This window comes from Cygnus olor, chromosome 2, assembly GCF_009769625.2.
Source record: "Cygnus olor isolate bCygOlo1 chromosome 2, bCygOlo1.pri.v2, whole genome shotgun sequence".
NCBI lineage: Eukaryota > Metazoa > Chordata > Aves > Anseriformes > Anatidae > Cygnus > Cygnus olor.
Genome location: NC_049170.1, coordinates 67797875 through 67822554, shown reverse-complemented (window position 1 = coordinate 67822554; position 24680 = coordinate 67797875). Strand labels below are relative to the sequence as shown.

Here is a 24680-nt window from a genome sequence, read left to right as displayed (position 1 = left end):
CTTTTTAACCCTCTGTTTGATACTTGTTACTATTTTAAAGTTGTTTTAAAGACCAGTGTGAACTGGTCTGTTCCAGGTTTCCCTGAGAGCTGAGAACAACACAGATTTATTTATTCATTTTTTTATTGTGGCCCTTAAAAGTCCTTACCAGAGGGGTAGCCTTCTGTAATAATTCCACATACAAAATTATAGTGTAACATATTAGCATGCTTTGATACCCTTAGTAAAGCCCTTAAAAATATGCTGTGGCCTCTCAGGGACCTGTAAAGCATTAGATAAAGACCAAAGAGGAGGGACTATTCAAGTAAGAGATATCTGGTCTCTGTCTGGAAATGGTGGTTGATAACACTGGGCGGGCAGGAGGGACAGAGGAAGGCTTCTGAACCGCATCTCCCTGTTTTCCTGGCAACTCTAACTGAGCAGTTTGAGTAAGAACTCCGAGTCCAGCAGACTTGTGTCTTACAGCAGCTACTACTTTGTCTTCCCTTTCCTTATTATTGAAGAAATTATTCAACTTCACAAGGTAAGAAGAGCTGGTATCTTGTCTGGTTAGTTGAAGTGTTGGTTGTTGGTATCTGAAAAAATGGGATTCTGTTCAAAAGCAAGCAAACCAAAGTATCAGGTCAACCCTCTCTTCCCTCCTGTGCCTCTCCAGTCTGGATTAGTGGAGATGAGGTAAAGTACTTGGCCATCCTCCTACCTGATTTTGTGCCCCACAGGACAAGCTGGAAGGATGCTATGGGGTTTAGGGCTTTGAAGGCATAAGAATAAATTCTTGTATATAACTTTCCCTATGACAAAAAAAAAACAACAACAGAATAATGGAGATTTTTAACAGTTTGAGAGGCTGTTACAATACTCTCTTAATTTCTTCTTTTTGATAAACACCTTCTGAAAGTGAGCACAAGATTATCTTTCTTATTATTATTTAATTTGAAAAAGACATTTTTGCAGGAGTGCACTAATCAGCTCGTTTAGCTTTTGCTTTATATTCTTGTGGCATTTCTGATGGGCAATAACTCAAAGGATCTGTTTTTCCTTGTCCTGCACCTCATTTACTGAGCAGCTCCTGCACCTGGCAGGCAAATCAGTTCTAAACCAACAGATTTCAGGGAGGTTTGGTGCCATATCTATGCATTTTGCATCAGTTCAAATGCTGAGATCTCCTTTACTGATCCTAAAAGTTTGCTGCATTAGTGCAATACCACAGTGAACAGCCTAGTACCAGTCATGTGCAACTAAATGGGATGAAATAGATACTTAAAGATTCATACAATGCATTAACCATCTTTGTAACTTAATTCATGACATGATATATACAGCTGACATCAAAAGCCTTTCATAGCTGTTCTTTAATTTCAGTTTCAGTAATGAATATAGATCCAATTAGAATGGAGCTAATACACATTCAAAAGAATTAACAATACCCCTAATTTCCATGTTGAAGTAATGGCTGCTATAATAGACTTCTTGATTTTAATCATATTCTCAAAAATGACAGGAGATGTGGATTCATAATGCTAAGCTGATGCTACAAGGGATAGTTGTGTCTGTCTTCTTAAAAATAAGTTAAATTTTACAAGCATAGAACAAAAGCTTCTTCCATGTGCTACCTGTTTTCGTGGAACAGCAATGTTTACCCAAGCAACCAAGAAACAGGTCACAAACAGCATGTTTACCAGCTGGAGTGATCCTAGTAGCCAACGCTGAGCTCCAGCTATGTTAGACAAAAGCTTAGCCAGTCTTACTTTAAGTTTGAATTGGCTTACAAAGGCTGTGTGGCACTATCTCCAGATCAGATCTGAGGCTCTGGGTCTAAAGAATGTTATCTTTGTGATGTCGAAAGGGGTACTGGAGCAGTCATCACCATTTAAACTGGATAAATCATTGCAACATTTATGTCACCATCTACGGTGACTGTGGGGAAAAATGCTGCCCCTGAACTGACTATTTCACTAAGTGGTAATGTACTTTTTTTTCAGAAACATGTTAAACTGAATTGGAGGAGAACTTGCCAGTGACGGGAGATTACTTTGTGTCCTCTGCATTAGGCTGTGTGCTGAAAAATGATTCATATTCAAGGTTGCTCTAATTTCTATGACTTGGGCCAATGTAAGAGGGAGAAGAAAATTTGTGTAGATGCAGCGCATAGGGAATGAATCTACTTACACGGGCTTTCTTCTCATTCATCTACCTTTATGGTAAAATGTGTGCATGCCTCTTCTGATTGGATTTATCTGTATGACTATCCTTTACCTAGCTCATACAACTGTTAGGATTTGCTATCGCAGGGTAGCATATGAATGATCGCATGTGAACAGGGCCAGCTTTTTGCTATGTGCAACATCTAAGGCTGTGACGTAAGATCTCTTCAGTTTTACTTGCTTTTCTGACACTTTCTGTGTTGGTCTGTATGTCAGCTTCAGTACATGGGGGAGAAGATAGGTTATGCGGCATCTCAGGTAGAGACACTGGAGAGTATTACACTTTTTGAAACAATAAAGCCAGGGAGCTTAACTGGACAAATAAACCTATTTAGAGAAATTGAAAGTGTACGGTTTTGTTCTTGCTGAAGAAAAATTCCCCAAACAGGCTCACTTTTTAGTAAGTACTTGACTGATGCACAAGCTCAAAGTGAAAGCTATTGATAGTGTCTGGCTGCAACATCTGTAAGGCAATACAGGTTAAATCTATCCAGATCTGTATTGGAGGATACCTTGCATTCAGCTGAGCTGTTAATCTAAAGCATATATTAGTCAAAGAATTTTAACATAGTCAAAGAATTTAAGTAGCTTGGATCAGAAAATTTCATCAACAGGGACACAATCCTTAAATTGAAAGTGATACTGCAAGCTGCTGAATGAATGTACTTTTGTGTCCAGGCTTAGCTCTATTTACAAGCAGTTTTTAGATGTCCTGCATTTATTCTGGTTTTGAAGTTTGCCTGATGGGGACTGTCTTTGGGATGTGCATACTTCCCCTTGGCAGGTGTTGTACCTCATAATTAATGCTGCCTGCCCCAGTGCTGGGATTTTTCTTGCTTCTTTTTCCTTTTTTTTTTTTTTTTTTTTTCTGGAGAAAGTAAGTTAAACAAACCTTCATTTATTATATGAGATAGCCCGGTATGTGTCTTTGTCAAGATCCAACCCTGCAACTACATCAAAAACTATATTAAGCATGGCTAGAACGGACATTGTTGGATACACATGGATATAGTCTCAGTAGTAAACAGAGTTAGGAAAGCAGCAGCTGCATTTTACAGTGGTGTTAGGAAGGAAAGTATTAAAAATTTGTTTCTGTTTAATAATATTAATGCACGATCCTTTGTCTCTATTTGATACTTAGCAGCTCTGATGTTTCTGTATGTAATACCTTCACTGTATTAGGCGTATGTAACTTGATTATATCCAATGTTGAATCAGATATGTACAAGGAGAGAGAATATTAAGCCAAGTATTTTTGTAGCACTATTTTTTCCATACTAAATGGTGTGAATATGCTTGAAAACAAAATTTCTGAAGGAAGATAAATACTTGATATTGTGCTGATACAAGCCTGTAATGGAGACTCTTAATTCCTTAATATGCTTCTTTCCCCTCTATTCCTTATTTCATGCTGCATTGTTCACAGCATCAATTCAACTGTGTTTCAGTAAATTTTTTCTTAACTGTTTCTCAGCTCTTACAAACTTCAAACTTTTTCTTTCTTTCCAGGAGCTATTCTCCAGTTCAAAACTGCTTCATTATTACTTAAACCAGTTACCTAGAAAATATTAAAATGAAATCTGTTTTCTTTAGCAAATATTTTGAAGAAGCAAGAATATTTAAATGTTTATATTCTTGTTTGGCTTTCTGGCAAATTCTTTTAATTTTTATTCCACTACCCTATCTAAAACTTTAAAAATCAGTACTGGTCTCAAAATGCTTCTTTATGCTAAAAATCAAACCCAAGCTATTCTAAGAGTTATTAAGATGGTGTGGTGGTTTTACTTGGGTGGGTGGCTGAGCTCCACCACAACCGCTCTCACTCCCCCTCCTGAAAGAGGAACGGGGAGAAAATATGATGAAAAGGGCTCAAGGGTTGAGATAAGGACAGGGAGATGGCGCAGTAATTATTGTGACGAGCAAAACAGACTCAGCACAGGTAGATAGTAAGATTTATTGCCTATTACTAACAGGCTAGAGAAGCAAGAAACAAAGGAAAGAAACCAAAAGCACCTTCCCCCCCATCCACCCTCTTCCACCTCCTCCCCTTGAGCGATGCAGGGGAACGGAGGAGTGGGGGTTATGGTCAGTCTATAGTGCTTCTCCGCCGCTCCTTCTCAGTCACTCTCGTCCCCTGTGCTGTGGGGTACCTCCCACGGGATGCAGTCCTCGGTGAACTGATCCAGTGTGGGCTGCCCACAGGCAGCACCTCTTCAAGAACTGCTCCAGATATGGGTCTGTACCACGGGGTCCATTCCTCAGGAGCGAACTGCTCCAACCTGGATCCCCCACGGGCAGCAGCTCCTGCCAGGTCACCTGCTCCTGCGTAGTCTCCTCTCCATGGGCTACAGGTCCGGCCCAGAATCTGCTCAGGCAGGGGTCTTCCACAGGCTGCAGCCTCTGTTGGTGCAGGTCCACCTGCTCCACAGTGGTCTCCTCCATGGGCTGCAGGGTGGAACCCTGCTCCACTGTGGTACACCATGGGCTGCAGGGGGACAGCCTGCTTCACCATGGTCCTCACCACAGGCTGCAGGGGACTTCTGCTCCAGTGCCTGGAGCACCTCTCCCCCTCCTTCTTCACTGACCTTGGTGCCTGCAAGGCTGTTCCTCACTCCTCTCACTCTCCCAGGTGCTGTGTATCAGCAGTTTGTTTTTTCCCCTTTCTTAAATATGCTCTCGCAGAAGTGCAAAACAACATTGCTTATTGGCTCAGCTCTGGTCAGCAGTGGGGCCCTTATCAAACATGGGGCAGCTTCTAGATTCTTCTTGCAGAAGCCACCCCTATGGCCCCCTGCTACCAAAACCTTGCCACGTAAACCCACTACAGATGATTAATTCCTCTTTAGAAGCATGAGAACTTAGTAAATTGTTGCTGTTAAAGGTTCGTATCTCAGGTCTTGTTCATAACATGAATTGTAAATGTGTGTTTGTAGTGTGCACAAGCAATCTCCTGTCCCTCCTGATATATTCTGTCTCTGTGTGGGTAAATCATTTATTATAATTGTATCAACTATTTAAAAGCACGTACTACGTATAAGGAGAGATTCTTCAATCATCAAGCTGAAGTAATTTTTCTAGTTCTAGATCAGCATTGGTCCTTCTGTCATCACCATGTTAATATTTGCAGGAATCGAAGACTGCAAGGGAAAAAAAAAGTCACAGATGAAAAAGCAGCATTAAAATTGTGGCTTAGCCGGGAAGACTGGAGAGCAAAGTCTGGCTGTGGATCTACTGAAATTGGTTCTATACACAGAACTAAAGAATGTTAGCCTTTGTTGTCAATCCATTTGATACCTAATCCTCTGGCCCTCCCTTTCATAGGTATCTCTTCTAGTGTTTGGTTATGGCAGGGATTGTCTGTGCATTTCTTCCATATTCATTGTTATCTATGAAATACCACATCCAAAGTTGGACGGAGACAAAACCTGTACTTACTAAAAGCTGAACTCATAGTTTACAGCAAAATTCAAGGGCAGGCTTTTCATTAGTAGGTTGAAAATAAAAGATAACAAGTAACATGGTGAATCTTTGTTTTAGTCCAACCTTCACAGTTGCATACCTCTCTAGTTGCACAACCTCTCAGGCTGGATTCATGCTATGGCAGCCATTTAAGAAACTCTGTTAACGTTACCTCTTCTGACACGTCTCTTTCTAAATAATGTATATGGATGAAAATAGTTTTACTCTTGTAAGATATTACCACTCCTGTGGCACTTCAGTGAGAGCACCCCAACGTTATAGCCAGCAGAAGGGAATAAACTGCACCTTGGCCACTGCAGTTCAGTCTGAGGTTGGAGGGCAGACTCCTGTTTTCTGGGAGGTTAAGCTGCTGTAGTGAACTGAATCACAGCTCTGAGGGGCAGAACAAGTGGCCCTTTCCGAAGCCTTGTCCTATGTGAGAAAAGGGTGAGGCTAGACAGGCAGAGCTGGCTGGGCCATAGATCAGGACTCAAATGAGGAGGCTCATTGACCTGGCCTCCCTCCAGACAAAGAAAGGCAACTGAGACAAAACTGGAATGTGTCCAGGCCTATCAGATCTATTAGGTCAACCTATGCCAACCTATTCCACTCAAAAATATCCTAATCACTAGGCTGCAGGAGAACTAATATTTGCATAATTGATCTGGTGATAATGTCTTCTCTTCTTCCGCAGCTGGAGAGAAAAGCAAGACTAGCCTTAGTCAGAGAAGTTTTCTGATGATTTTTTTTTTCCTCTCACATGCTCAGCAAATAGAGTGCAGACTGTAGGTTGTATTTGTTTCAGAACTATGCCTTTAGAACAATGATACATGGTTTAATTTTACTATTATGCCAAGTCTCACTGAATCCAAAGGAGATTACTCATGGTAGCAAAGTTCAAGACAATAAATGCTTGCAGGATCAGGGATCAGGGGCTGTCTCTGTTCTTTAGTCTGAAGCATTGTCATTACATTGTGCATTACTGGTAATTCGTTTGCCTCAGAAGTTTTCCTCCTGCTTTTTCTGCATTGTACTTCTTTGCAAGGTCTAATTGCTGTGCTTGTCTCTGCTAATGCATGGGAGTCCTGCACATGATGTTGTGCTGTATTAAATGCTTTAACCAAGCCAAGTTGCATTCTGATGGTATTGCACAAAAAGCTTTGCTGCTGGGTCCAAGCACGCAGCTCAATTCAAACCTAGCAGGCACGGTGCTTTCCTGGGTCAAGGCCTCCCTGTGAGTGCTCTAGTGCACATCCTCCTCCTATACCTGCTGGGCTAACTATATCATGCATTAATGACTCTCACCAGCTCTCTTGGTCTTTGGCACGTATTCTTATCTGCACAGCTTCCTATTGCACTTGGGTACTGTCACACAAAGTATCTTCAAGATAGAAAGAGGATAGTTTCCCCAAGTGAAAACATCTCTTTTTTTTTTTTTTTTCCTCAAGAAAGAGAAATGAGGCTTGGCTTTACATATGGGTATTAAAATGTACTTTCTCTGACTTACTGTTGTATTTAGAGGCAATAAATAGAGATATGATCAGCTGGTCTCTGAAGAGGGGAAATGCTGAAACTGTCAGTAGGCAAATTATTTCAAATAATGGTAATTAACAGGCTGGGAGGTAAAAAGATGGATTTCTTTCAGCTGTAGGGATATTAGGTATTACATGAACAATAACAAGATTGTTGTTGTTGTTGCTGTTTTTAATGAATTGTCTTTAAATTCATCCCCTCCCTAAATTAACTATGTCTCGCTGCACATCTACTGTTTCAGCTCAGATGACAGTAATGAGAAAGTAGGTGTACTGATCTTCTTTGTTTATTTCAACTCTTGAAGGGGGAAAATACTTTGAGCAACAAGTACTTCAGAACTTTTGGATTTTGGTGATTTCCTTTATAGATTCCTTTTTTTAGTTTATTGTAGATGAGCTTTGTAATATGCTTCCCTTACTATTAGTGATACTGCAACTATCAGATATATGGTACAACTATTGCAATGTCCTATACATAAAACAGAATAATTTCACAGAGCCAAGAAAGCAGTAATTGCTCATGCAGAGGAATTGCCAGTGAAGAAAAATTTCTTATGAGTATTTTAAATTTTTAATGTTATGTAAATTATTCTTACACTAACATAAACAGGAATGCAGGCTATGATTTTCAGATCATTTTGAGTAAAATTTGTTCACATTTCTTTCATTCATTCGGCATTTTTATAGCACTACCCAATGACAGTTTCCCTCCCTTTACCACCCCATTCATCCATTAGTGCATAGATAATGACCTCATTGCACTGCTGTGAAATACGCTTATCGCTGGGATTCATTATTCTGTCATGGCAAGGCTATTTTTAGCCCAGACTCCAGCTGGCAACTGAGAAGAAACATAGGAAAGGAAATTGCCTCAGGTGCTATTAGTGCTATCTAGTTGCCTGTAGTGTCTACCGTTTAATGTGAAGTGCCCTGGAGTGCATGGCCCCAAAATTAATCTTATTTTATTTCTTTAGCCTGAAAAGCAGTATCCCAGTCTGGAGAGAAAAAAAATTAATATATATATATATATGCATTAAAATAAAAAATGAATACATGCCCATGCTTTAAGGGGGAGCACTTTACAGCTGATCAATAAGGGCACATAGAAAAATGTATAGCTGGCAGAGCTGAGATCAAATTTGTTATCTTCACGTTCTGGACCTTGAGCTTTAGCTGTGCTGGGCACAAGCTCGTGTCATGGCATCAACTGATGGCTGGGAGATGTTTGCCTAGACATTTGTGCTTGGGAGTGACAGAAAAATTGTACGCTTTTTGTTTTGTGTAGCACTTGGATTCTTTTTCATTTTTTTTTTTATTTTTTTTAAGAACTTGTGTGCGGGAAAAATACCTCTGCAGGTGTTCCTGCTGATTTCTTTGACTTACTGATGATTTTAAGGTTGTGACCTACCTTTGGGGGGAAAAAAAAAAAGAAAGAAATTCTTCAACTTGTCTGAGCTATCAAGGTGTAAGATTTCAGCTGGATTCACTGGTTGTACTATTCCCCTCAATACAGCTTTCAAGAGGTGCTAACTTGGAGTAGAAAACTCGCAGCCACAACCAGCCTTTGGTCAGAAGTGAGTGAAACTAGCTGCCTTGTGGCTGGCAGACTTGCCTGCAGGAAAGGGACTTTAAAGGGTACAATCCAGCCCAAAGTGCACAGCTTTCTGCATCTAAATTTACCAGTTTCAACAGAGAAGCTAAATGAATGTGAAACACAAACTACACTGGAGAGCTCTCTCTTGGATTTAGGCAAACATTTTGGGGTGTGTACAGTTTTCATTACTCTAGCATGTAGCCTGACTCACCTTGTGGTCCAGACTTCTTTCTCCTAAAAAATTCTGAGGGAGCAGACCTGCATGCTTAAGGTGTTTTGATTAAGAATTGAAGGTTTTTTTTTCTGATCCATCTTGCATTGCTAACACTATTCATAAAATTGAGTTTGAGACACATTTAAATTCTCCACTAGAAGAAGCAGCTAATCTCCCCCATGCCAACGTGTGGTGTATAGTTTTTGTGTAGAATACTCATTTAAACTCATTATTTAACTACAGTCCAAATACTGATTATGAAAGTATGCTTTCAATAGAAAACATATATGCTGACAACCTTTATAGCAAGACTGTGCACATGAAAGCTAATCCCCTTTTAGCCTCAATAGAGCTTGTGGGAGTGGGAGGGAAGGTAAGGGCTGTTCAACAGGAAAGCAAGCTTGGACAAAACACCCATGTGCAAACCTGTCATGAGGAACTGCAGAGCTTACTGGTGCCAGAGGGGGACTGCAACTTGAAAGTAGTCACATCATCTTTTCAGTTTCTGTATCTCGCAGCATAGTCTGACACGGCTATGCCCTCTGGTTGAGTAACAATCCAACCCTGGTCTTCCTCAACACCAGACTGAAGTGGTGAGAGCACTTTCTCTTGAAAAATCCATAAAACTGCAATGAATCTTCATGAAAATTAGCTGTTTGATTCCTGAAATTCATCTCTAAATCTTCTTTAGTCAAGATGAGCAGCTATCATACTTCTGTGATTCACATGACTAACTTGATAGATGTGGTAAACAACCTGCAATAGGAGCTGTATGCCTCTGGGAAGAAAACTTTATGCCAACATAAAACGATTTCAACGCATGCTGTTTATTAAGGGAAAAAGATAAGTTTTTATAAAACACAGCTTTATCCTGCTGAGAGGCATGACACCCAAAAAAAAAAAAAAAGTGTAGTTATTGAGGTGGGGGGAGCCAAAAGGGAACTGCAAATTTCTGAAAATTTTTATAGCAATACGATCCCTTTGTAAAGGCCATTGCCAACACTTGTATCTTGACTTGAGTTAAACAGAACTCCATGCTTTGCCTCAGGCATCATTACTTCCAAACTACTCTAAAATGGCTATAATATTCTCCATTATATCCTTAATTAAGCATCACAGGACAACGAACAAAGAAGCTTTGCAAGAAAAGAACATTTTTATATGAATTTGTTGTGGAGGAGGGAATTGTGTGTGGCATTTCTTCATTGTTCTGGTAAAGCATGATGGAAAAAATAAAACACCCTTACAATATTTTTGTGATAAATTTAATCAAATTACGTGTTATGAACCTGCGAGTGGATAATGACTTGACAGTGACTGGTGAACACCAAGGTGATTATGAAAACATAAAGTTTAAGGAGCTAAATATAAAATGATCACTATATGTATAAATCCATTGTCATTATTCCAATAATTCTAAATAACTGGATTTAAATAGTAGGTGGTAAAATATTGTTCAACCATCAGTGTGTTTCTGGAGCTTTAAGCTACTAGAAATGTCATTTGGCAACAGTTAGAGGGGGACAAATGAATGTTAATATTTCAGTGATTTAAGAGTGGCAAAATATTAAACCAGCAAAGAAACCGTGAATTAAAATGATGAATTGAAATCTTCTGACTGGCTTGGAAAACAATCTTTTTCAGACACTTGGAAACTAGTATATTCATTTTAAAAAATCCAATTAAATTAAGCTAAAAATATGTTGGTTTCCAAGTAGCTAAAATGCCACCATAACCTCTGTGCTCTTCAAAATTTCTCCTCTGAATGAATCTGGTTGCCCTTCCACGTTCACTTATGTTTGGGTTGGGTATGTGACAGTAATGCCTTGAGGTACCAGCTAAGTTGGTTCCTCAATTGGTTCCTTCCTGGACGCTTCTCTAAGAGGAGAAGCAGCCTCTGCTGAGGAGCTTGTGGAGCAAAGGGACCAGAGAAGCAAAGGGACCAGAGAAGCATAGGACTGAGAAATGAAGAGTTCTCCATGGCTGTTAGTGGGGGCGCTAATGCAGAGCAGGACTAAGACCTCGACTCTGCATTTCGTGATATTCAAGCAGGTGGTTTCTCCTTGTCTGAGCCCTATTGGTTTCCTGATGGTGGTGAAAAGTAGTTTGCAGATATGATGTCTTTGGAAGGTGAGACAAGACCTTTGTCAACCCCTTTAAACCAGACATGTATCTGATTTTTTTGATCAGAATGGTTATGTTGTGAAAATCAGTTGTCATAGCAAACAGGACCAACCCTAATTCTTTGTCACCATAGTCTTAAAGTTGTTTTAGGCCATTTTCTGTGCAGAACTAACCATGCTACCAATGGAAGCTGTATGAAACAAACCAAGTGTGTCAGCTAAGCAGAAGCACACTGGTGAGCTGCCCCTTCTACTGTCACGCTCTCCAGTTTGCCCGTGTGGCGAGGACTGGCAGAATGATTTATTGTGACAAATGTACAGGTTTTCCATAGTAGCCGCTATTGTGCTGAGAGCTTTGCAAATGCAGCATGATGGCAAAATGCTCATTTCCCATATGTATCAAAGTCTTTGATTCCTTGCTCTGTAAACTCTGGTTTGTGTTTTTGCAAAAGAAGATTTATGACTCTAAGTGGAAAGCTAGATGAGACAGTTAAAAAAATAAAATTTTCATATGGACAAAGGGAAAGTTTATACTAATTAAGTATAAAAGCAAAAGGGAGATGATAGTTTCTTAACCTGGAGTGGATGAAAATGATCTGGAAAGAGAAAAATATTATTTTGCAACTGGGATCATGTGGTCTGAAGGACCCTTGGCATAGGAGCTGCTCGGGTCTTTCTGGAATGATTCAGGAGCTGGCGAAAGAAAACAAGGCTGCTTAAAAACAGTGGAAACTCAGGAAACCCCAGAGCAATTCCTCCTTCATTTAGAGTTTCAAATATTTTTCATAAATTTAAATAGGAGAGAGAAAAACAGCTGCACAGTGCTTTAGGGATTATATGCTAGTCATTAAGAAAACATTCAGTGGCCTTTGCTATTTCAGAGCAGACAGATGATGTTGAAAAATGTTATGACAAAAAAAAATTGAAGCTAATAGTTATATTTGTCTACTAGGTTTCAAGTAGGTAAGTGGAAAATTACTGATCAAAACCCAACATTTCTGATGTGTTTGTTTTTCTCAAAGAGGATTAGAGCTGCTTTATACTATTTCTTTGTTTTAAATTGTGGTATTTGAAGATTTTGCATCTAAACACTTCAGGAGCAGGCTTTGTGGCGTTGGGGCACCCCTGGCAAGAAGGGCTGTGGTACATGGGGTTCCTGTGCTCATCTCGGGCTGCTGGGACATGGCTGCCCAAGAGCAGAAGAGGCCCAGAGATTTCAGGGCTCTTCCAAGGGCTTGTTTGAGGGGAAAAGACAACTGGTGCAATTCCTGGAAAGTGGGGAATGGTTTAAGATCTATATATTTCAAATTCCAGGTTGGTCACAAACACTGATGTGAAATTAATGATGCATGAGTAATTTTTATTAATTATGGCTTCCTGTTTCAGCCCAAGAATTAAGTTAGAAAAAACTCTAGCACTGATGGCTTTCTACCTCATTTTAGCCTGGTTTTGCAATAGCATCACAGGACTTCTCCTGAACCTGTTTGCTAATTTTCACTAACTTTAATAAAGGAATGGATGTCTGAAATGTATTAGATTCCTATGTACTGAGTGAAACTTAATGGCAGTGGAGAGGAAAAGTCCTTTTTAGTGCCTACTGGGGGAGGGGGATGACACACAACAAAAAATGAACATTATTCCTGCGACCCACAAGCATAACTCAGATCCAGTCACAACATTATATATCAAAGCATAATTAATAGCTTAAGGGATGTAGAAGAGATCTGGGGAGCAACAGAAGCATTGGAGGACACAGGGGAAGGGAAGGAAGAATGGCAGCATAGCCCTGGAGGAGGCATGGGTTAAGATTCAACTGCTGGGAGAAGTATTGCAGCAGTACACACAAGCGTATGGCTCAAGTCCATACAAAATACATTAATCTGAGGTATGTAGAATAACTTGTTCTTCATCACACTTCCAGCTGTAGCAGCTAGTATCTTTATTAGAGGGAGGTCTTTTTGCATTATGGGGATCTGCAGTTCGTGTTATTTGATTACCTCTGACTGGACTTGTGAGTTGTGATGATATTTCTGTCTCAAATCAGATGAAAATAACTCTCTGACTGTCAGCAAGCTTGTCCCAGAATAAGCCTCCTGTGGTGCCTGCTTAAATGCATCCCAATTGAGTTTTCTGCTGTGTTTGCTTAAAATGATTAGCAAGCAGGTTTTCAGAATTAATATATTTGTTGGCATAACTGAGAAAAATGAATGTAACATGCAGCTAGAATGAGCTGCCTCCCATTTTGGTGACTGTTCTGTGCATACACTTTTTTTTCAAATATTCATAGTGCATAATGTAGCTATTGTGCTTGTTTAAGTTCATCACTTGGCAGTTTGTACAGTATGGTCATGTTTCAGGAAACTAATAACTTGGATCACAAAGAATAAATGTAATTTTTTTCCTCCTCCATTTTTCAGTTTCTTCCCACTGATTGAAAAGCTTCTGTATGTGAATCTCCCTGATTCTTCCCCCATTTCAGCAAACATCAGATGAGCATGCTGTTGTCTGCTTTTCTTTCCTGGCACATCCTGGCACATCTAGCATTTCCTTTCTTTCTCCTGTTTTGAGTGATATCCTGAGGTGTTATAACTGAGTTTTTAATATCTAATAATTTCCTTTAGAAAGTTGTCCACAACAATTTGTCTTGGTTTGGAATTTATTAAGGCCACTGCATTTGAGGGCAGGTTGGGATTAAAAGGTCAGAGTAGAGCAAAAGTCATGCCGCAGCCAGATCTGCTTATTTCAAATCATTTCTGTATGCTTCGGTGTAGTTAAGAAGTCCTGTCCCATTAATAAACCCTCTTCTGTTTTTTCTTACCATTCCTTTTTATATTGCTTACATCTGTCATGCTGAATTGAAATAGTGATGCAGTGCTTACTGGAGGTGGTTGGAGGATTGGGGGTGTTTTGGTGTTCTGTGTTTATTTTTTTTTTGGGGGGGGGGGGTGTCAGGGTTAAAAATGCGTGAAAGACTACCAAAAATAAGAAGAAAGAAAAGAAAAAAGAAGGGAAGGGAAGAGAAGAGAAGAGACGAGAAGAGGAGAGGAGAGGAGAGGAAAAGGAAGGAAGGAAGGAGGAAAGGAAGAAGGAAAGGAAGAAAATACCTTGCGTCATCCTACCCACATAATAACCAATTTTGCAAATCTTAGTGATGAGTGAGGTTACTTATTGTTGTATACTACTGTGGGATGAGGAGAACTGTCATATCAGTGCCTAATGTACTGAATAATGGGCCTTCTACATTTTGTGCATTTGCTTTGTTCCTATAGTGACAGATGCAAGGAATTAATTTCTCTTAGCAAGAAATGTTCGTTGAAGATAAGGCCTGAAATAAACACTGACACACAACTGTGAAACACCCTGAAACTGTTTCTTGGTGACAAATTACTGCTGAGGTATATAGACCCTTCCACAAAAGTGATACCTATTGAATTTATTAGACAGATTATAAAGAGAGGACTGAATCATTTTTGTCCTGTTTGTAGAGCTGACATTTACCAGCTTCTCCTGATGAATGGGATATAGGCTGCTGGAAACAAAAGTCAGATGGTTATGAAATCTCTTGGACTAATGGCCATGGATCATACAGCTACCAGCAGTGTTTTTGTGCAGTTGTACTTTTGTGTGGAGGTGGACATAGCCTGAGACTGAAGCTTAGGTCATTCATCTTTTCAAGGGAAATTGTGCTAGAGTTGCAATCGGAGCTGTGAAGCCTTGGTGAATACATTAAAGCATGCAAACAGCTGGTACATTCCACAAGCTGAGGCAGGATGTGCTGACCAGGTTGCAGCAAAGAAGGAACCTTAGGGGTTGAAAATTGTGCAGCGGAGCTAGTGGGAAATTTGATTTTTACCAAGTGAAGGAGCCAATGAAATCAGTAAAGTGTAAGCAGACATTTTAAAGTTGGCTTTTTATATAGGAATAAACGCTGTGATAAATTTGTTTTGTGGGTGTTTATCGTTGGAGACTTCTGTTAAAACATTGGTCATGAGTCAGCATGAATGTGGGCTAATCTTAAATTATGTTTCTTATTTACACATAGTCAAAAAAGATTTAATGTGGCACGTCTCACCAATACTTTGCAAAGGAGATTAATATCATGAGCTCCAGTTTATAGAGCAGGAAACTGAGATGCAGGAAAGTGATCAAGTTGCAGTCATTCCTCCCTCAGCCTGTTGATGGAATTGGTGACAAAGCCAAATCTGTTGATCACAGCCCTGTATTACTTTCTCCAGCCCAATTCGTAGAGCTACAGCTCATTTTAGTCTCGTACTCTTGTTATTTTGGTATTTGAGTCCAGGTGGCTGTGGCGTGGGGCATAAAGACTGTATGTATCTCCTGTATCGTCAGGTCACCAGTCACCCATGCATTAAAGAGTGTGGCAGGCTATGTGGCTTAATGTGCAAAGGCATCAGTTCAATGACTTGTTTTTCATGTAATCCTGTAGTTAGAATGCAAGCTAGCAAGCTCCTAATTAAAAGGCTTCTATATAATTTGCGAAAGCAGAAGCATAAGGAATTCCCCTGTTGCATATCCATCGGAATTGTTATCAATGATCTTTTAAAAGGTAAACAGAGAAGTAATCCTCCCTCAAGGTATCTGAAGGAGAGGAGAAGAAAGTATCCTTCAGCAGCTTCGGATCAAAGCATCTATGAGACAAACAACTTCTGGTGAAGGCAGATTTGTGAAGTTATCTCTGCTCCATACTCAACAGCTGTGTTTGTTTGTTTTCCTTGCTTTGCATTCCCCTTCCCTACAACAGCCCCACTGTAAGTGGTGTCATACTGACAGCCAGGCACATATGCTGTATAAAGAAAACAACTAAAAAAGCCCCGCTTCTGAACCTATAGTACAGACGATCATTTTGTGGCATGGCTCGTGGTAGTTGTTTCACAAGGATTAAATTGATACTTCCCCATAGTGCTGTATAAATCCAATGCACTGCTTTGATCCCATTTTCCTTTCTGTTTTGGTGGGCTCAGATATATGGATGACTCTACCCCCAGGGTAGGATGGAAGGAGATGCAGTGAATAAAACAATACAAACAAATATTACACAGCATTTTCTTTCTGTTTGCCTAACATAGGGCGAGTTCTGCAAATAAATAATCTGACTTTGGTTCAGCATGCTAACATGGAAAGGTTGATCTCACTTGCAGACTTCTTCATGAGTTTCCCACAAACATGTAAGTGGAGCAAATATATCTGAGTAGCAGGTTCCAGGGGCTTTGGGTCTGTTTGGCCTGATGTATGTGAAGACAGCCCAAGGCTGTCCTGTTTCTACAGTGAAGTCTTTGAAGCATTAACTTTAAAATCTTCATTGCATTAACTAAAGAAGAAAAAAAAAATCACTTTGATTCCATTTTTTCCCTTCCAGTCCTGTTTGTGCTCTCTTCTCTAACATTAGGGATTGGCTGGAATTTGACTCTGCCAGTCCTTTCTTTCTTTTTACCTACTCCAAAATATCACCTGTGTAGGGGAATGCAGAAACCTTTCTCCATTTGGCATATCTTTCACACAACCAATGTGATCTGCGCCATGGCACTTGAGCAAGATTGTGCACATACAATTAAAAAAAAAAAAAGACAAAAAAGACAAGCCCCTAAGTGCTTTGAATCTGAGAAAAGATTGTTTTGATATCCTGCCTTATGTGTAATTTTAGTATTGTTTTTTTCTCCCCAGTGATTTAAATTAATTTGAATCAAATCATTAGTCCCCAGACTGGTACTGAACATAATGACTCATCCCTAAATTAATATTGTCTACCTTGAACTACTCCTGTCTAAATCACTGGAAGACTCATGCTCCTCACAAAGTCAAATACAGTCAAATGAGTTCTGCAACAGTTCATTAGGTAATTATGTAATTTATGTGTCTGGGCTAGCAAAGGTTTCTTGCTGTGGCTTAAAATGGACAAAGTATGGGTAACTAAACAAGTGTTTTGAAATTTTTAACATTTCCCTGTGTGGGGAAAAAGGTAGGGTGGAAAGAACAGTAAGCAGAGTTTGAATGAGGACAAAATGCAGCATTCAGTACTGCAGGAATTTCCAGCTCCAACCTTGCTTCTTCCTAGTACAGTATGGCTTTATATAATAAACCTGCCTCTCTTTCAGCAAATTCTATCTTATAAATGATGTGCTTGACACCAGCACTTGAAAGGGGCTATACTAAAGAAATCTGTTAGCATGAAGAATAAATGCACATAATTAGGCTGAGTTCAGTGGTCTACGTGAAACAAGTCAGTCATTTTAGATGCCTGTTGTACATTGGACCTCTCACATCACTATATTACCGTACCATGTACTATATTTCAACCACCTCAATATTAAAGGAGAGACTGGCAACAACACACCAAGAGCAACCTACAGGAGATTCTCTGTGGCTGTGCATGAGGGAATTCCTCCCAAAGGTCTTATACAGTACATCTCCAATGAAACATGGAGAATTCATAATTTTTACCAGCTGAGTATCAAACCTTTCTGGTTTTAATTGTTGTTGTTTTCCTTCTAATTATCATCTTATGACAGTGGCTATTGTTGTGTATTACCAAGCCCCCCCAGTAAATGAGCTTCTTTCCTTGTACACCTGTGTTGACAGGGTATGGCATTTTGGAGTTAAGACTTAAGTAATCTTGGCCTCCTTAGGGAATAACTGTCAGTTGTTCCACATAATGAATGGTAGGTTTATGGGTGAGGCACTGCCTGTAGTATTAAGCAGCAAAGAAAGCATGCCTGTCCTATACTGTAAAATGCTGGCTTCAGGTTATGGTACCTGTAATAATGAATAACTAAATGATACAACCTGACAGCTGCTCCGTTTTATAAAATATGACTATGTTTGCCTAATTTCTATGTTTTCATGAACAGCTAGAGCTTCCTATCTTCCTTCCACAAATAAGAGAGAAGTAGCAGTGATGGAAAAAGAAATAATATAATTATTTCCTTTTCCCTTCCCTTTGCTGTGATAAGGTGATTACCTGCCTATTGAATCCTTTAGTACAGGTCTCTTCTGAAGCAATCTTGTGGAGCATTTATATGACCAGCCTTGCTTGCACTGGTTACTTCTGTAACCTGAATATGCTGGATGCAGAAAATATATTTCATTGTGTCACTCCATTCAGAGGAAGTGAAGGAATAATGCTAAAATGAGTGACTGAGATGGTGGAAGTGACATTCAAAATGTCAGTTCAGAGGGGTTTGGAATAATTCAGGTATAATGGATGTGAATCACACCCATATCAGCAGATTTGCTATCTGGAAGCCAGTTTACTGAAATGCTTATCTAGTTCTATTTCTGCAACTTCTGGGTTGTTGGCAACTGCTCAGTCCCCAGGGTGTGTGGAGATGGGCTGATGTGACTGCTTTTCATCTGCTGACCATCAGCAGTCCTATATTGCTGCCATTGTTTTCAAGGTACTGAAGCATAGAACTTTCTTGTGGAAAACTGACCAAGGCACAGTCCTGGGGTCTATTAGTAACAAGTATTTTTATAATAGATGAAATCTATCAGAATCATAAATAATTCAAAAGTATTCAAAGTATTTTTTATACTTTTGATTCTACTTTTGTTTGGGATTGGTCTTGTGGTGCCTTTTTTTTTCCTGATATCAGAAGTATTACAGAACCTGAAGCAGTCATAGAATTACAAGAACACTCTAAAACACTCAGTAAAAGGTTGCTTTTTGTCTGTAGGCCTTAAAATGAGCAATGACTTTTTTTCATTTGTTCTTCATTTAACGGGATTTCTAAACTATATATGGGATGTTACAAATTGTTGGTTATATCAGAATAAACTCACCGAATAAATTCTTTAAACAATACACTAAACAAATCCATTAGTGAAATATTTTACTTTGATTCTATAAAAGCTGTAGTTCAATCATGTAATTTTCTCCTTTGGCAGATTTCAAAGTTTCAAAATATAGATTGTTCTGTAATTTTAGTCCCCACAGCTGTGGCAGAGAGTTAATTTCCTTACTAGTGAAGCCAATCTGCATAATCATGGTCTGAAACAATGGTATTTTTTCTGCTTTTCCTGCTGAATGTCTGCCTAAAGTGATTCTAGTCCTATCATAAACTGCTTGCAGGAATATAGAGCAGAATGCACACCAGAGAGGTTTCACATGAAACATAACATAGTGAATGATTTAATACTCCTGCAAACTGATTGTATGCATAAACATGTGTACTACTAGTACCGTGGATGAGTCGTGCCTCGCATTCGTGTTTCCCAGCACATTGTTTTACATGTAGACTCCTCTTCTTGAAATCTCATGCACACTGCATTTCCTACAGACAGCCCAAGGAAGACTCCTGCTTTCCCAGAGGTGAGCAAAGACTTAAATTTGTACAGATTCCCACATAAAGTCTCTCTTAGAATGTGTCAAAAACAAGCAAACAAAAAAAAAGACAGGCCAGAGAGTTGACAGGTGAGTACTGCAGTGAGCCTCTGAGAGCACGTCAGCTGCTGAAAGCAACGTAGTAATTGGGCAAGAAGAAGCAGTGGCAATAAATGAACTTTGATAATAAATATTGCTGCAGAAATTAATTCCCATGCAGTATCAGTGGGGACCAGTGAGGTGCAAAGGGATGAAAAAGTAAAAGCAAGTTTCTGGCGTGCTGATGATTGCCAGGCAGTCTTTTTTTCATCAGAGGTCCAGGAACCAAAAGGCTTCCCATGCCCTAGTCAGTGGGATTTTGCTGACAACTTCAAGATTTCATGGCATGCCCAGCATGCCTTTTATTGCTGCCTGCACTCTGAGATGGCTTATTCCGTCCAAACCCAGTAGTCAGGTGAATCCTGTTTTTAAAAACATCATGAATAGAGAGGTTCAGCACAGGTTCCCATTAGCCATGTTATGAAGGACTCTGTGACCCATTCACCCTTTGCCAAAAATCACTATTAAGAATTCCAGTTCAGACAACACGTGTTAGATCTATGTGCATACATATCTGTTTATACGTTATATGTATATATATATTCATATATATGAAAGCCTTGACAGATGTGAGCAGTATGTGTTATAGCTGGTTGTAGCACGTTGAAGAGACAGCATTACAAGTTGTGATAAACCATGTGGCTGATCTGCATTTTAATTCTACAACAAGCCATAGCAGTTGAACCACTGTTTTCAAAGCTGTAGTTAAGGTGAGCAAACTGCATCTAATTCGCACCACACATCGGAAGCTAAATTTCCAAAACAGAAGAGGGCCAAAGAACTGGTTCACATAAGGGAAAGTTAACGGCTCCTTCAGGGAAAACATAGGACTAGAAAGGTATAACTAATCCCTTTTTTACAAACTACAAGTCAGAAGTACCTTGCACCCTGGTTCCCTGAGCAGAGGGTGCTTGAAGAGAAAACAAAATGTAAGCTCCAGACTGGAAATTTGTTTCTTCCAGAGCTCAGTGCTATACTTCCCACATGCCAACTGCTTCCACTTTGGAAAGCAGAAGCTACAAAGGTTCAGGAGGTGCTGAGCTTAACATTAAAACATGTATTCATAAGCCTGAGCACTTTTCAGAATCCAAGTTTTATCTTTCCTACTATATAGATGGGGAAACTGAGGCACAAAGAATATAACCTGTTTAAGGTCAGACAAGGAGTCTGTGATACAGCCAAGATAAGAATTCGTCTCCTTCCTTATCGTGAGGCTTCACCACTTCTTCCCAAAATATAATTGGTTCAAGGTCACCCTGGCACCCTGCCCTCTGGCACGGTTTCTTCCCTTTGTTGTAATTTTGACCAACTCCATTGTTGAATTATTTTAACTAATAAACAGTTACGATCTTACTTGTTCTTTCTTTCACAAAAATTGAGGCATGTTTATTTATTTTAAGAAATCAAACAAAACAGCCTTCCAACTGTTATTACCTTTCAGAGTAGACATTAAATCCCAGGATCTCTTTTTAGATTTCATTTGTGTATGTTTTTCTTAGTCTAACTTTATTGCACAATATTCTATTTATATCAAAGTTTAGGCTTTTGCTTGATGAAGTTGTGCTGCTCCCTTTTCTAGTTATTTTAATATGCTATTTTAATTGCCCTAAATAATTGAACTGTTTTGCACATAGAAATACCATTTCATTGTTTCATTTCTGTACAGATTTTATTCATTTCTATCATAACTAAGAGGCAGAAGAGATTAGATAAATAATGTTAGTTGCAGATGATAAAAATTGAAGTCTGTCCCTTCTTTCTAAGCCTGATGTAGGTGCTGCACTACTCGTTAAATTCAGACTGCCGGTGAATTTAGATATTGAGTGTTGTTATTTTATCTGTGTCTCTTGCTGCTCTCTGCTGTCCCACTTCTTGAGACAGCAACAGGAATCTGATAGTGCCGTATTCTTCAGGGATATCATGTGTTTCACGCAGTGAGACACTTTTGCTGTTTCTGTAAACAAGCAAGCAAACAAATGCAGCTGAAGGACTTGGGAATGACTTTGCCATTGAGGAAAATATTCTGTGTCCTACTCATGCTGTTTTTCCAAGGCTGTAACTCTAAGCAGTCTTTCAAGGTTCCCCTTCTCTTGTCATCACTTAGTGATTATATTGACTGGATCTGTTGTATTTGCAGGCCGTACTACAGGGTTTGGCATCTCCTGGAAGGCCAGGAAACCTTTTGGAGGCTTTACTTTTGATGGAGCATTGGAATACAATGCTTGGAAGAGAAAGCAAACCATCTTCTGTCATGAGATCAAGGAGGGGACTGCTGGTCACCCTCTTTTGGTAAGAAATATCACTTGATGAGTTCACACCAGTATTGCTGGGGTTCTGCCTGGTGTGCTAGCCCTCCAACAGCTGTGAGAATCATATGACAAAGTTTTTAATCTCATCTACAGAAACCTTTTATTTCACTGAATGTTTCCTGATCTTTATATGTGGTTTCTCAGTATTGGGTATACATGAGAAAAGGTTACTGATAATATACAGATACATCACATTGGTACTTAAGGGGGTCTATGTTGAGCCTGTGTGTGTAGGGAAGACTGCAGGGTGATGGGGAGGTGTGCAGATAGAGTCCTGGCAAGTGGGGGAAGGAGGTGAACAGTGGTGAGACCCGCTGGGTCAACCAGGAAAGCTGAGTTTAGCTCTGATTCTTAAACTGAGGTTCATGAGTTTGAAATGCTAAATGGACTGTCCACTTCATGGGTCAGTGCTGATTTAGAGGAATATGGCAAAGCTTTTAAACCCAACTACCTGAAGATTGATCCTGAGAGCTCTTTCCTGGCACCTATGAGCAGCCTGCTTTTGGAAAGCAGTGGGCTTCAGATGTCGCTGGTGATTTTGCACATCTAGGAAGGAGAGCACACCAGGCTGTCCTGTCCAGCCCTAGAGCAGGGTTTTGTCTTCAGATTACAACCTTGAAGACTGCAGAGAGTTTAAGCTACAGAGGTAACAACAACAAAAACATTAAATGAGGGTTGTACAGTAGGTAATGGTGCCATGTTCAGAGTTCCATAAACATGAGTCCCTGTCGTCATGTGCCAGCTTGGGAGCTCATTCCCAGTGAAAGAACCTGCCCTAGGGCTCACCAGGTCGCAACACCTCCTCCTCCTTCCAGCTTCTCCTGGCCCTGGCCACAGCACCAGGAGGGAGACCCCAAGCACTGCAAGTCTGTCTGTCACTCCCTCCTCGCCCCATGCCCCAGGCAGAGCACTGCTGGGCAGGGCTCACAGGGCCACCAGCCCTCCAAAGACCAGCACGTGACATACCAGAGTCCTCACTATCACTCACACAGGCCTTTTTTCAACCATTTTTCACCCATTTTTCAACCATTTTTCATCCATTTTTCAACCCTAGACCTCTTCCCTTTCCTTCCTGGTTTGCCACTCACTGTTTTAGTCTAGCCTCTTCCCACCACAGGATGGATTAGGGTTTGGTTAGGGGGGAGTGGGACCCTCAAAGGGCAACATTAAAGGATGCCTGCAGACTGTCAGTGTAAGTCCTTTGGTCTTATTAGTTGCAGCTGAATCACAAGCATGCTGTCTGCATGAGGATGAATTTTCCCTCTTTTCTTCTTTCCTAGCCCCTACCGGCAATACCTTATGCTCAGCTCCTCCGTTTCCGTTGCTGCTATAGGACTGTAAGATTTTTTTCATTACCCATAACCTTCCCCCTGCCCCCCTTTGCCTCGCTCGCACATCCTGGAGAACCTCAGACCACTACTGTGCTGCTGTGGCCTTAGGTCATGCTGTTTCCCTCATCCTCTGCTGAGTGTGAAGGCATATTAACTGCAGCTTCTGAGAGCTGCAGGATTGGCAGAGCTACTGACAGAGTTTGCTTTCTACTCTCAGGGCTGGAGCAGTTGACAGATGTTTAGAGGATTTCTTGTCTCTGGACCAGCACTTCATCTGTTCCAAGTTATTCAAAACACAAACAGGGGGTTGGCAGGAGTGAAACCTGCTCAGAACTGGGACGTCAAAACAGAAATATATTTTTAAAAAGACAAGCGTCAAAAAAAAACAAGTGTTTGTGAGGTTTATAGCAAGATGTATTTAAATGGTTGAGATTTTCTTCTTTTAACCCCTTGGACTCCCACCTGAAATGACATTCTTCAATATCTACAGCAGTTTTCCTGCTTAAATGTACTAGCCAATAACATAATTTGGGACTATCTTGTCAAGTGTACTGTTGTAAAGCTGTAGTGTGATCCTGCAAATGCTGTGAGCAATACTGTTGAACAGAGTGGTGGAGGGGGCATTTAGTGAGAAATAAAAAAACAGAGAGGGGTGAGGGAGAGATAGGGAGAGGAGGATGGTGGGATTAAACAACCTGGGTTTAGAGGAGAAAAAATGCAGTTTTTCATATTTCCAAATCTAAATCAGTATAGGTAGAAGAATTTCAGGAGAAGGTAGCTGATACTGCTTGCCTGCTAGCTCATTCAGCTGCTGTCTTATTCAGCTGCATGAGCGTAGTAAGGCAGGACTGGTAGCTGATACAAAAATGAATCAACAACTGAGCCCTCCGAAAAAGGGTGCACTCCGTTGGCTGAGTTACAGTATGCAGGCTATACGATAGTAACTCTAGTCATAAGTAAAGGAGTAAGTTTTCTTCTGTGAGTTTTTTAGACAGTAATCCTAACAAAATTCAAGGAAAAGCATGGGAAGCAAGTGTTTAAATAAGCAATGAAAACAAAGTGCAAAAAAAGAAAGAGGACAAAAATGAAATGATTTCGGTTATATTTGTTCTGTCTTTTTTTTTGAGTTTGATGATTATTTGGAGGGGAAACAAAAACATCTCTCTGCACTAATAAATCAGCAGATTGCATCTTTGTTGGCTTTTCAGCTGTTGCAGAAATACTTCTTTCTTCAGCTATTGATGCTATAGATGTATTTCTCACGTGGGTGCCATTGCCATCATTTTCTACTCTGGTTATAATCCTTGTCATCAGGACAGAGTCATCCAGTGATACTACTGATCTCATGATAGTCTGTGACCTACACAAGTAATCTGTTGCTGCATTTTCTTTTGAGCATGCCTTTGGTGATAGTGGATTCTTGCTGTATTGTCACTGCCCATTGTCATGACAATGTGCTTGGTAGGAACACCTACTA

General features: G+C 40.1%; 1 long non-coding RNA gene across 1 annotated transcript; it reads left to right on the top strand.

Annotated features, from left to right (window-relative positions):
* Positions 1 to 24364, top strand: LOC121065377. Its single transcript, XR_005817024.1, has 4 exons — positions 1 to 523; positions 21701 to 21852; positions 23153 to 23209; positions 23421 to 24364. It is a non-coding gene; the product is annotated as an uncharacterized LOC121065377 (long non-coding RNA).
* The last annotated feature ends 316 nt before the right edge of the window (positions 24365 to 24680 follow it).